The sequence below is a fragment of the Halichoerus grypus genome, chromosome 5 (assembly GCF_964656455.1).
Source record: "Halichoerus grypus chromosome 5, mHalGry1.hap1.1, whole genome shotgun sequence".
NCBI classification, from domain to species: Eukaryota; Metazoa; Chordata; class Mammalia; order Carnivora; family Phocidae; genus Halichoerus; species Halichoerus grypus.
The window spans coordinates 97,163,347-97,175,362 of record NC_135716.1 but is presented as its reverse complement, the minus strand read 5'-3'; the positions used below and the strand labels follow the sequence as shown (position 1 = coordinate 97,175,362).

The window sequence follows — 12,016 nt, the reverse complement described above, 5'->3', positions numbered from 1 at the left end:
CCTAGAACCCAGAAGTCACAGATCTTTTAGGCCCTTCTGGATGTCCCCCAGGGTATCTGCACTTTTCTTGAGTTGAGCAACTCAGTCAGCCTTCAGCTTCTGGTTGATAATGCTGGTTAACCCCTGAGCACTCAGGATACGTGGGAGGCTCAGGAAGACTTCATTCTCAATGCCATGAATTTCCTTCACCATCCCTGACATGGAATGAATCCTGGATAGATTTTCAACATGGATTCAGTGAGATCAGCCACACTTACCCAATAGCCCAGCAGGTATATCCTTCTGGCTTGATGGCTCTACCCTTCCGGTCACCATCTTATGTACTTCCTTCCGATTTTCATTATCACGGTCCCTTCCCGTTTCTGGATTCAGTTCCTAGAGAGAAACACCTGCCACATTCACTCCACTCCATAGAGCCTCACTTGAGACACTAGGTTCTCCCCAAACTCGGCAGCTGCTGGGATGAATGCCAAGTTTTTCAGCCATAAGATGGCGAAATCTAGCAGATTCCAGATTACACTCACTTCCCATCACGTGGTGCTCAGGGAATCCGCTTAGTTTCCAGGTAACATATGTGAGAATGTGAGAATCCACTGGGCTGGGAAATATAATTATGATGCAACTGGGACTGTACTTGATGATCTGGAGAATAATGAATTTGAAGACATTAACATTCCTCTGCTCCAGATTGAGACGACTCTCTTCCTCTTGCTGGCAGACTCCTGCATTTTCCATCACAATCTTAGAATTGGCGGTCACAGAGTAATCTTTATCTGCCACAGTTTTTGGCGTCTGAAGAAGTGAGCTCCCGCCTGAGATGCCTCATTTCTCTTTGGAGTTTATCTTCCAAAACATCCACAAGGGCAAGTTCGTCAGCCAGAGAGTTTCCCAGAATGCCGATGGCACGTGCCATACCAACTTATCCAACACCTGCTACAATGATTTTATTGTTTAGGACAATTGCCTCTTCTGGCTACCATGTATTACTGTGAGTCAGGATCTTTACTGATATGCCCTTATTTACTCCTTAAAAACCTTATAAGGTCATGATATTATTTTCCTCATCTACAGATCAGGAAATTGGGGGTCAGAGTAATTGAATGACTTGCTGCAAGTCACAGAAGCAGGTTCTGTTTGTGACACCCACAGTCACACTCCTCCCCTTCCCCAGCCTTATTACTCATGAGCAGAGGTGGATTACTGAGAAACTCCTGAAGCTCTGCTCTGCCCCTCACTTGCACCACCCCGTGCAAGGCCCTAGAAATTGATTCAGATTGTCACGTATCTTTGTGCCATTTGCAAAAATAAGATATTTTAATACTTTGTCTAGAGGAGACCCCCCTCAGATTCCACAGAACCTGGATCCACCCTTCTCGTAAGTGTAGACTTTGAATATCCTAGCTAAAAATTTAACTCCCCTTTCTCTCCCCTTCTCCGCTCTATTTGTTCTCCTTAGCCCTGTCACTAACACACCACGTACTTTTTGCTTGCATCTTATTTATTGCACAGTACTTGCACCACTCACCATGTTTTGTTTTTTTTTTTAAGATTTTATTTATTTGACACAGAGAGAGCACAAGCAGGGGTGTGGCAGGCAGAGGGAGAGGGAGAAGCAGGTTCCCCCTACAGAGCAGGGAGTCTGATGTGGGGCTCGATCCCAGGACCCCGGGATCATGACCTGAGCTGAAGGCAGACGTTTAACTGACTGAGCCACCCAGGCGCCCCTCACCATGTGTTTCGAATGAACGAATGAACGCAGCCCTTGCCCTTATGCTTAAGTGGTCCTGAGCAAGGTGATTTGCTCAAAGGCCCCCACTTACAAATCCGACCCCCTTTCTCTTGCTCTGAGCTGCCTTTGAACTTGGTCATGCCTAGATTTCCTCTGGCTCTGACATTACAGTTTACTCACAGACCAGACATCATCTCGCTGGTGTTTCATCCCTGACTCCTCTCTCTCAGTGAGTTCCCTTGCCCCCTAAGTCCTATCAACCACCTCCCAAATGTCTCTCAAACTTGATCACCCTGTTTATCGCCACAGCCCCCACCATGGACGGGGTCTCCATCAGCTCCCCCGCTGCTCGCTGCCCCCAGTCTGCTCCCCACACCGCTTCCAGAGGCTGAGTCTCCGGCTGGAATTACCCTGTGAATTCTCATTTCTTAGAGATCATATCTGACCCATAGCTTGACCCACAAGGCTCAGATTGACTTGTTTTTTTCTTCCAGTTTCTCAAACTCACCATCCCCCTGACTAGGAGCCTTGGCACATGCTCTACCCACGTCTGTGTTGCCACAACAGTCTTTCCCTCCTCCTTCTCTACCATCCTACTTCATTTTTACTCACCCTTCTGGTCAAGCATCACTTCCTCAGGGCTACCTTCCACGTCTGCCCACACTGGGTCAGAGTCCTGTGAGTTGTTTTTACAGCTTCCTGTGTATCTCTGCCTAGAACGTATTTCACCTGCCATTAAATAACCAGTTGTATCATCTTGGAGGCTTCATCTGGAGTTGTGTGACCCGTCCCTCCAGCTTCCTCTCCAGTCAAAGACCAAAGTTCCCAGAGGTCAGGGACCGTGTCTGCCTTGCCCTCTGCTCTATCTTTGTTTTGTTTGTTTGGCGAAGGAATAAAGACATTCAGTCCTTTCTCACGTAACCCTTGAGGTGAGTGTTTCTTATCAGCCAGCAACAGTGTCCCCCCTGGTCTTTAGGGACCTGGGTTCCTCCCATTCTATGGCTCTGTCATCCCTAGGAGCTGTCATCTGCATAGTTGAGGCTAGGTCATTGCCACCTCTGGGTTGGAGCCCGCAGGAAGGGGTGGGGGAGTTTTCTAGGTCTTAGTTTGGTTCCAGTGATCTATTACTGCATAACAAACCACCCTGACATTTAGTGCTATAAGACATCAACCATTTCATTATCCTCACAGATTCCATGTGTCGGCGAGGAATGCTGGGGAATTTGGACAGAACACCGGGAGGGTGGCTTGTCTCTCTGCTCTACAGGCTGGGGCCCCAGCTAAGACTCAAATGACTGAGGGTGACTCAAATTGTTGGTGGTTGAATGATCTGGAGGCATCTTCACTTACCCGGTGCTTGACTGAAAGACTAGGCTCAGCCAGGCCTATACCAGGACACCTCTCCGGTTCTGTGGCCTCAGCGGAGTTAGACTGCTTTGTGGAGGCTCAGGGCTCTAAGAGCAAGAGTTCTTGGAGAACTAGGTAGAAACCTCTATACCCCAGCCTTAGAAGTCACATTATAGTTGAAGACTGCCCAGGTTCAAGTGGAGGGGTCATAGATCCCCCTACCTCTTAACAAAGAGGGTTGAAGAATTTGTGTCATATATATATACATATATATATATATATTTTAAGATTTTATTTATTTATTGGAGAGAGACAGAAATAGTGAGAGAGAGCAGAAGCAGGGAGGAGAGGGAGAAGCAGGCTCCCCGCTGAGGAGGGAGCTCAATCCTAGGACCCTGGGATCATGACCTGAGCCGAAGGCAGACGCTTAACCGACTGAGCCACCCAGGCGCCCCGAATTTGTGTCATATTTTAAAGCCATTATAGCCAGAGGGACACATGCCAGCTTTGTTCATATTCTCTTGCTGAGAGTGTAGTTGTATGGCTCCAGCTAAATTCACAGGGCTGGGAGACACTGTCCTAGCTAGGCAGCCCTGTGCCTGGCATCAACCCCGTTATAATAGAAGAGGGGGAATTGGGTGAGCTGTCTGCAGTCTGCCACAGCTACTCCTCTGGCCACCAAAAATCCAGCTGTACCCCCTCTTCCTACACATATAATACACTTCTCCTTGGGGGGAAAACGAAGTTCCACTGACTGCCTATTTGTTGAATGACTGACTGGATGTTTGCAGAGCATCTGTGTTCAGCCCATCCACTATAAAGATAGGGTGGGCAGAGGCAGCGTTCCTTTCCTTAACCTAGAGCCTCGAGGTGGGCTAGTTCCAAGTGGGGAGGCAAAATCAGGTAGCAGTGGCCTGTTTGGAGTGGTGAGAAATCTGCTTTTCCCTTTATTTTGTACTTAACTCCATCTATTTACAGAGTAGGGAAAACAGTAATGGTCAATTGAAAAGAATGTCTATCTCGTTGTGCATCTAAAATTAATTCCAGATGGATCAAAGATTCAAATGTAAAAATAAACCCATAAAATGCTAGGGGAAAGACAAGAGCAGACAGTTCACAGAAGAAGATAAATAAAAGGCTGACAGTGGTATGAAAAGACACAGTCTTGAGGATATGGGGAGACAGGAACTCTCATTCATTATTGGTTGGTGTTAAAATGGATCATTTTTACCGGGGGGGATTTGGCAATATCTTTCAAGATGTCAAGTGTTCAATACCTTTTTATCTAGAAACTGCACTTCTGGGTATTTCCAGATATACAGTAGTCCCACAAGTGAGGAAAACTATATGTCAAGGATGTTCAGTGCAGGCTTGTTTAGAATAGTGAAGTAGCTGGAAACCACCTAAATGCCCCTCCATGGGAAACTATTAAATAAAGTAGAATCCCACACAGCTGTTAAAAAGAATATGGTAGATTTATCAGTACTCACATGGAAAAATGTCCAAGGAATTACAATAACCAGAAACAAAAGGCAAATTGGAGAACATAGTACATAATGTAAATTCATCCCTATTAAGAAAGAAAATAAGCAAATATAATTCATATGTATTTAAAAATACCTGGAAAGATGCATGGAAAGTTTTAACAATGGGTATTTCAGGGGGAGTAAGTTTAAGATTGTGGAGAGCAGGAGGATTTTTACTTCTTGCTTTATGTCCTTCTCCACTGTATGGATTGTTTTCATAGTAAAACATGTATCACGTGTATTGCTTTTATAAGAGAATCACATTCAGAGTGGTGATTGTTCCTAGGGAAGAAGGGAAGGGAATGGAGGAGAGGCCACAGGGCCTCTGTATGTGTAATTCTAGGTTTCTAAAAGAAATTGAAATGGTTAAGAAATGGTAAATTTTCTTAGTTCCATTTTACCACCACCACCAGAAGCAATAGAATGAAACCAAATGTGGCAATATGTTACGAATTGATAAAGCTGGTAGGTGGGGACCAGGGTGTTCATTATATAATTCCCTATACATTTCTAAATTTTTGGAATATTTTACAACTTAAAAAAAAGGATTCGTTCAAAAAAAAAAAAAAAAAGGATTCATTCAACACAACAGCATGAAATAAATGGAAAAGAAGCCTGAAGAATGAAGAGAAAGGAAAATCGGGCAGTGAAATAAAGTTTACAGCCCAGACTTCTGATAAGCAACTTGGTAAATTCCATCACAGTCTCATTGGAAGGAGATATGGAAACTTCATGGTTCCCGTTCGGACTCTCCGATGCTCCTGGGCGTGGCTTAGAGAAGGGAAGGCGTGGCTTGGAGAAGAGAAGGTGTGGCTCAGAGAAGAGTAGGCGTGGCTTAGAGAAGGGAGCGTGCCCATGCCCGAGCCCCGCTGCAGTTCCAGGCGGGAGCCTGGCTGGGTGGGCAGTCAGGAGGCTCCCGCAGGTCCAGTTGCCAGCAGGCGAGGCCCCGGCAGTGCGGGGTTTGGCGGGGTGCCGGTGGCGGCCTGGGGTCCACCGCCAGGGCCTCCCAGGGCAGAGGAGCTGGAGGAGGAGCTGGAGGAGGACAAGGCATGGGCGCGGGGCAGCGCTGGGCTCCTGCCAGGCCTCCAAGTGACCCCTGTTCCTCTTTGCTTGCCCCTGTCATGCATTGAGTCATCCTCTGTCAACCTAAAGAGCAGAAGGGGCAGCCCTGTCTCCTTCCTCTCAGGGACTGCTTTTGAGGGAGACTGAGCAGCTTCTCCTGCTCCTCCTGCGAAAGACCTCCCCAGGCCTTGACGCCCTTCCCTCGGGGCCCCTTCCCACCCAGGGCCTTAATCTGCTGCACCTGCAGTTCTTTGATCTACTTTGGTTTCCTTTCTTTTCAAACAACTGACCGCAGTGGTACTGCCGACCTGCTTTGAAAACCCTCTTCCTGTGAACCTGAGATACGGGTGATAAAGCAATAAAGGGCAGAAGGCTGTGGCTCTCTCAAGGCCCTTTGTTCTGGGCACTGGGGTCATGTCACTGACAGGCCGAGGTGGGGCCCAGAGTCTGTCCTGGAAGCCCGCAGGGCTGTCCCAGGCAGGGCCACCCTGTTGCTGCTGGGGTCCCACCTAAGTGGCATCCGTGCGGGCGCATGGGAGGATTTCTACCCAGGGAGGTGGGTGAGGGCTGCTGAGCATCCGTGCAGCAGGGCCTGGGGTTCCAGGCAGCGCCGGGCCCTGGGACTGCTTCCACTGCTCCACCCATCTCAGATACCCGAGTGCAGACCCTGGGCTTCGGGCAGGCCCGGTGCTGCTTCTCTTCAGAGGGGCTAAGACGCAGGGCACCACCCTCCCGCAGCTGGGGCCTGTGTGTGTGTGTGTGTGCGCGCGCGTGCACCCCACAGGCCCCTGCAGAGAGACACAGAGTTTCTGGGTTTCAGTCCTGGCAGGGACTATAAGACCTGCTGAGCAAGCTTCTCATCTTTGCATTGTTTGATGTCCAGGGTTTTTGGGCTGGCGTCTGGTTTCTCAGTGGCCCCGATTTTGTGTTCTTGTTGCGGAACTCTTGGGAACCAAGGGCTGGCAGCCAGCCAGTGCATGCAGGGCTCCAAGCTGGAATCCTTAAACACATCATTGCGTTTCAAATTCAGAACAACTGAATATAAGCATGCTCAGCCTCCCCTTTATCAGAGGAGGAAACTGAGGCCCAAGTAGTTCAAATAGATTGTCCAGAGTTCCCAGCTGGGAAGGGATGGGGTTGGGATTGGGTCTCTTCTCACTTCCAGGTTTGCTCCCCACCTTCTCTTCCCTGCTCTGTGCACTGAGGCGGGCCTGTGGTGATTACAAGGGGGGGCACGCTTACTCTGCGCGGGGACCAGTGGGGAGCACGGACAGCATGTGGGAGGCAGAGAGGAGCGAGAGTGTGCGGCACTTAGTACCCACCCCCCGGACACCTCCTGTGGGGTGGCCATGATCTGGCTGCCTCCCTCAACTGAGGCCACAGCTCCCATCAGGGGCGCTCTCCTCCCAGATGGGTTCTAGTCACCCCCTCCGCCTCTCACCCCTTCAGGCCTAACAGTGGACGGACTGCTGCTATTGGTCCAGGTTCTGGCCTCTGAAAATCATCCCTTTATTGAATGCTCCTAGAATGGCCCAATCTGAGTGTGCCATCTGCTTCCTGCTGGGACCCTGCCTGATCCATATCATGCTGCCAGCTCACTGGCAAGGACCCCCGAGTCTGCTGAGTCATCACAGACTGCAGCTGGGCTCATGGGGGGGTCCGTTTTCTAATTCCTGCGCTTTTCTCTGGCTCTGCTCATTTCCTTGCCCCTCCTCATCTGCCTGCTTTGCCTTCACTCCCAACTGCTGTTCTCCCCGCCAACACCCGCCCCCCCGCCACCACCAGATGTCCAGGTATGTTTAGGGAATGAGAGTCCCGGCTAAGCAACCCCTACCCTTACCCCATCCGCCCATGATGCATCCCGGAAGTGTGCTCCAGAATCATGGGCGTCACGGCCTAGTCATAGAGGCCCTGGGTCCTTGGGACAAGATGTCTTGGAAGCCAGTGCACAGAAACAGGATGATTTCACGTTGCTGGGAGAGCCTTCTTCCCTGGGGACCTGTGACCAGGAAAGCTTACCCACTCACCTGCCCACTCACTCACTTGCAATGCCGAGGGGCTGACTCCCCACCAGGCCTACCCCCAAGGGACCGACACGCCACTTCCTCAAGGAGAGTGTCCCTGGCCTTCGCCGAGGCCTGCTGCCCTGCACATGTTCCCAGTTCATCCCATCCCTCCTTGTTTTGAAATCCCCGTCACACTGATCTCCCTTGTCAGTGTTCACAACCCTCATTGCACCTTCCACTCCCCAAAAGCAGGTCCCGTGTCTGCAGTGCTCATGCTGTACCCCCAGTGCCCGGCACAGGGCTGGGCGCACGGAAGGAGTACAACACATTGTTGAACTGAAACGGAGATAGGGTAATTGAATCAGTGCTGTGCACGTTACTCCTCTCCTATCTAGGTGGCCGCCCAGAGCCCTGAGTCCTGGAGAGAACGTAGGCCTGCAGTCTGGGGACTGGTCCAGGCCCCTGCTGTGGCTCCTACTCATCACATGACTCTCATCGGTCTCAGAGCTTGAGGTCCTCATCGGGAAGATGGGGATAATACTTCATTTTCTACTGCATCATAGTAAGTTATATAAACATAGCAACTTAAAACAATGCGTATTTGTTATCCCTGGTGTCTGTGGGGCGGGAGTCTGGGCACAGCTTCCCTGGGTCCTCCGCAAGGCCAGGGTGTCAGCCAGGACTGCGCTCTCATCTGGATGCTCCAGTGGGGATGGATCCACTTCTAGGCTCACACAGGTGGCTGACAGAATTCATCTCCTGGTGGTGGTGGGACTGAAATCTTTTTGTCGGCTGCAGGCTGGAGGCTGCCCTAGTTCCTAGAGGGCACCCATAGTTCCCAGCCAGGACGCCCTCTCCATAGGCTCTCTCACAACTTGACAGCTTGCTTCTTCAATGTCAGCAAGAGAGGAAGTCTCTATACCAATCTGCAAGCAAGACTGAGTCTTTTATGATGCCAGGTAATCATGGGAGGGATGCCCCACCACTTCCGCCAGTATTGATTAGATATCGGCATCTTGGTTATTCTATTGGTTAGAAACAAGTCACAGGTCCTGCCCACTCTCAAGGGGAGGGCATTACACAAAAGCATGAACATGAGGATACAGGGATCATGCCGGTCACTTTAGACTCTGTCTCCTACAATGCTAATCCCTCTCTCATAGAATTCTTTTCTCTTTTTTAACTCTTTCTCTCTCTCTCTTTTTTAAGATTTTATTTATTTGTCAGAGAGAGAGAGAGCACAAGCAGCGGGGAGCGGCAGAGGGAGAAGCAGGCTCCCCGCTAAGCAGGGAGCCCAATGTGGGACTCGATTCCAGGACCCTGGGATCATGACCTGAGCCGAGGACAGAAGCTTAACTGACTAAGCCACCCCGTCCCTCTCATAGAATTCTTAAGAGAACTAAGGAAAATAACGTATGAGAGCTCTTCACACAGTGCCTGGCACTTAGTAAGAACTCAGACATGTCACCAAAAGTGGCTAGCAGCAGCTATCTTTTCTTTGGCCCACTTTGAAATAGGTCCCCAGGCCCCACCATGCCCTACTGCCTTCCACCAGGCTGCTTCAGCCACCTACATCATCTGTCTAGATCTTGAAGGCAGTTGAATTTGCCACGTGGTATTATCTAGTGTGATCAAATAGGTGTTCTTGCAATTGTCGTTAAACGTTCTTGACAGATAAGGCCTGTATCTTACTAAATTTTCTAGCCTCTGGTGGGTCCAGGATGTTGAACTTAGCTTGGAAACTCCACGAATGTTGAGCCATAGCACCAACCAGAATGACTTGAGTCCAGAGCCGTAGGCCTAAGGAATGTGTGCTGGTTGGCGGGGAGGGAGGGAACAGGTGCAGGTTGGATGGACAAGTCGGGGAGGAGCAGGAAGAGTCTTGGCAGGTACCAATGTCAAGCTCTGCTACGGGAAGCCCTGCGGCCCTCGTCGCCATGTCTGCCCACCTCCCTCCACCCCCAGCTTTCTTCCCTTCTTACTGTTCAAACCCCTACCTTCACCCCCAGCTCTGAGCAGGGTCCTCGTGGGATCTGGGTGTGGAGGGCCCTGCCCGTGCTGATGAGGGAAGAAAAGATGGATTCTTTCAGAAATGGACTGTCTGGGCTGGGGAAGGGTCTCAAGCCCTGGGAAGGGGTCAACGGCTGTCCTTAGGTTACTAGATGAGGAGTCATGTTTGTTGAGCACCGACTCATGCCTCTGGCCCCATCCTTCACATTTTCCTTTGTTGTCTGTCTTCAAGGTGGATGAACGAAAGCCCAGAGAGGGAAAGGGGCTTTCCCTGGTCACACAGAGGCTGGGTGGCAGTTAGGACAGAACTTAGGTATCCTGAGCTGCTGGTCCCAAGTTTTCTCTCTATAACACCTTTTGCACCCAGGTCTGTGGGCCTGCTGGTGCTGGGGGAGGGGGGACACACACACACTTTTCCTGGCCCCACCCCAAGTCTCCATTCAGGACATTCTGGCTCTCCAGCTCCTCGTTTCTTCTTTCCCTCTGCTTCCCCTGCTTCCAGCACTTTCTCTCCTCCGGGTGCTCCTTCTGCTGAGTTGTACCACGTCACTCACCCTCAGCCCGGCCCACACCAGCCATGGCAGATGATCCAGACCCCGAGCACAGAGATTCCTTCCCAGCAGACACGGAGTCTGTTGGAGGCTCACACATCTGAACAGCTGTTGTCCAAATCTAATCTGCAGAAGAGAAACCAGAGGGATCATGTCTGTCATTTCTGGGCAGAGCCATGGCCCTGGGCGCTGGAGTCACTTCAGAGAGGCCGAGGACCGTCCTCAGTGTGGGAGGGGTAGCGGTGAGGAGGGTCCTACCTGGGTGGGGTCCGCCTGTCCTGGCGCAGGCGGGTCCCTTTAAGACAGGTCAGACAGGAAGATCCCCCCCCACCCCGGGGGAGCAGAGTGGAGGCAGCCATCCCGGGGCCAGGACTGTAACAGCTGCTAAAAGTCTGCAGCATCTGTAAATCCTTCTTGTGGGATGCTTTTGTTACTCACTGTGCTTTCCCTGAAACTGTCAGTGGTAAACCCCTTAAAAGGCAGGCGCTTGTCTTCAGGCTGGGAAGAGAAGGGGAGCTGGATGCCTGGCTTCCTTCTGCCCCAGGATTAGGTATGGGGAGGGTGAGAGCAGATGGCCAGGGCTGAGAGAAGCTGGCTGCGTCCCTGCAGGGGCAGGAGGCAGCCGGGTCCCCCGCCAGGGCTGGGCGGACACTTTGTCAGCGCCGGGAGCCGGCTGCTGTGAGGCTTCCAATGGGCTGGCATTGCCCTGAAGCCCAGCCTGACTTCCAAGAAACCACTCTAAAACCGGTCAGTGACCCAGGGGAAGAGCATTCTGCAGCCTAGTTCCACTTCCTTTCATAAGTTGGAGCCTCTACGGGCTCCTCAGGGGTCGAAGCTAGAAAAGGAGAAAATGCACAACGGATACACACACACACACACACACACACACACACCCCTATCTGTTACTGGCCGTGGATTTGGGGCTGCAGACCCCTGCCCCCCGGGCCTGTGCTGCGGAACCCACACATGGTCCTGAAGGATCCTACGCAGGCCACCCCATCCATCGCGCGCTATGACACTCAGCAGGACGCAACCACGGGGAATCACACGTAACCGCAGGCCATCATGCATCCGCAGGCCGTGACATACAGCCCCTCGGGATCACACACGCTGCACACGGGGAGCCTTAACTGCGTGCCCGCACCCCCACCCACTCATCTGCACTCATCCCGCGCGGCTGGACACACACGGGGTACCCACGGGGTACACAAGGGGATTCTGAAGCCCACGCAGTCGCACGCAGACTCACAGCCCTCTGCACAACTTCTGTACATTCAACCCCACTCACTGGCGCATGAGGACGCATGGTCATAGGCAATCCCACAGGACCACAGACGGTCACAGGCCACATGGAACGTACAACTGTGGGGCCGCTGTGAACTGGGCTTTAACACAAGCGGCGGGGGTAAGGGGCTGGGGAGGCCTTGTTCTCAGAAACGGGGATTCACGAGAGCCTGGCTGTGACTAAGTCAGGGACAGAGGGGTCCACTCGGGCCTTCAGACAGTCCAGTTCCTGGTCATCACTCCCCAGAGCAGCAGAAACTCCGGAGTTAGTTGGCCCCCTTCGGCGCCGGGCAGCAGAGCATTCCTGGGTCCTGAGGCGGCCTCCTCTCCCCCTCTCCGGCCCCAGCTGGGCTGTGGCGGGACTGCAGTGAGTCAGCAGGAAAGGGCTCAGGGAATGCGGGTGGGTGACCAAGTTGCTGAAGTTCCGGGGGAGGAGCGGCTGCCCACTCACTAGAGCTCACCCGCCTAGCAGGGAGGGCCGCCGACACGGGTCTGGGTGCT

The 12,016-nt window shown here is 51.9% G+C and overlaps 1 pseudogene; it reads right to left on the bottom strand.

Annotated features, from left to right (window-relative positions):
• Positions 1–233: 233 nt before the first annotated feature.
• LOC118524864 (L-lactate dehydrogenase B chain-like) lies at positions 234–1,939 on the bottom strand (annotated as a pseudogene).
• Between the last annotated feature and the right edge of the window lie 10,077 nt (positions 1,940–12,016).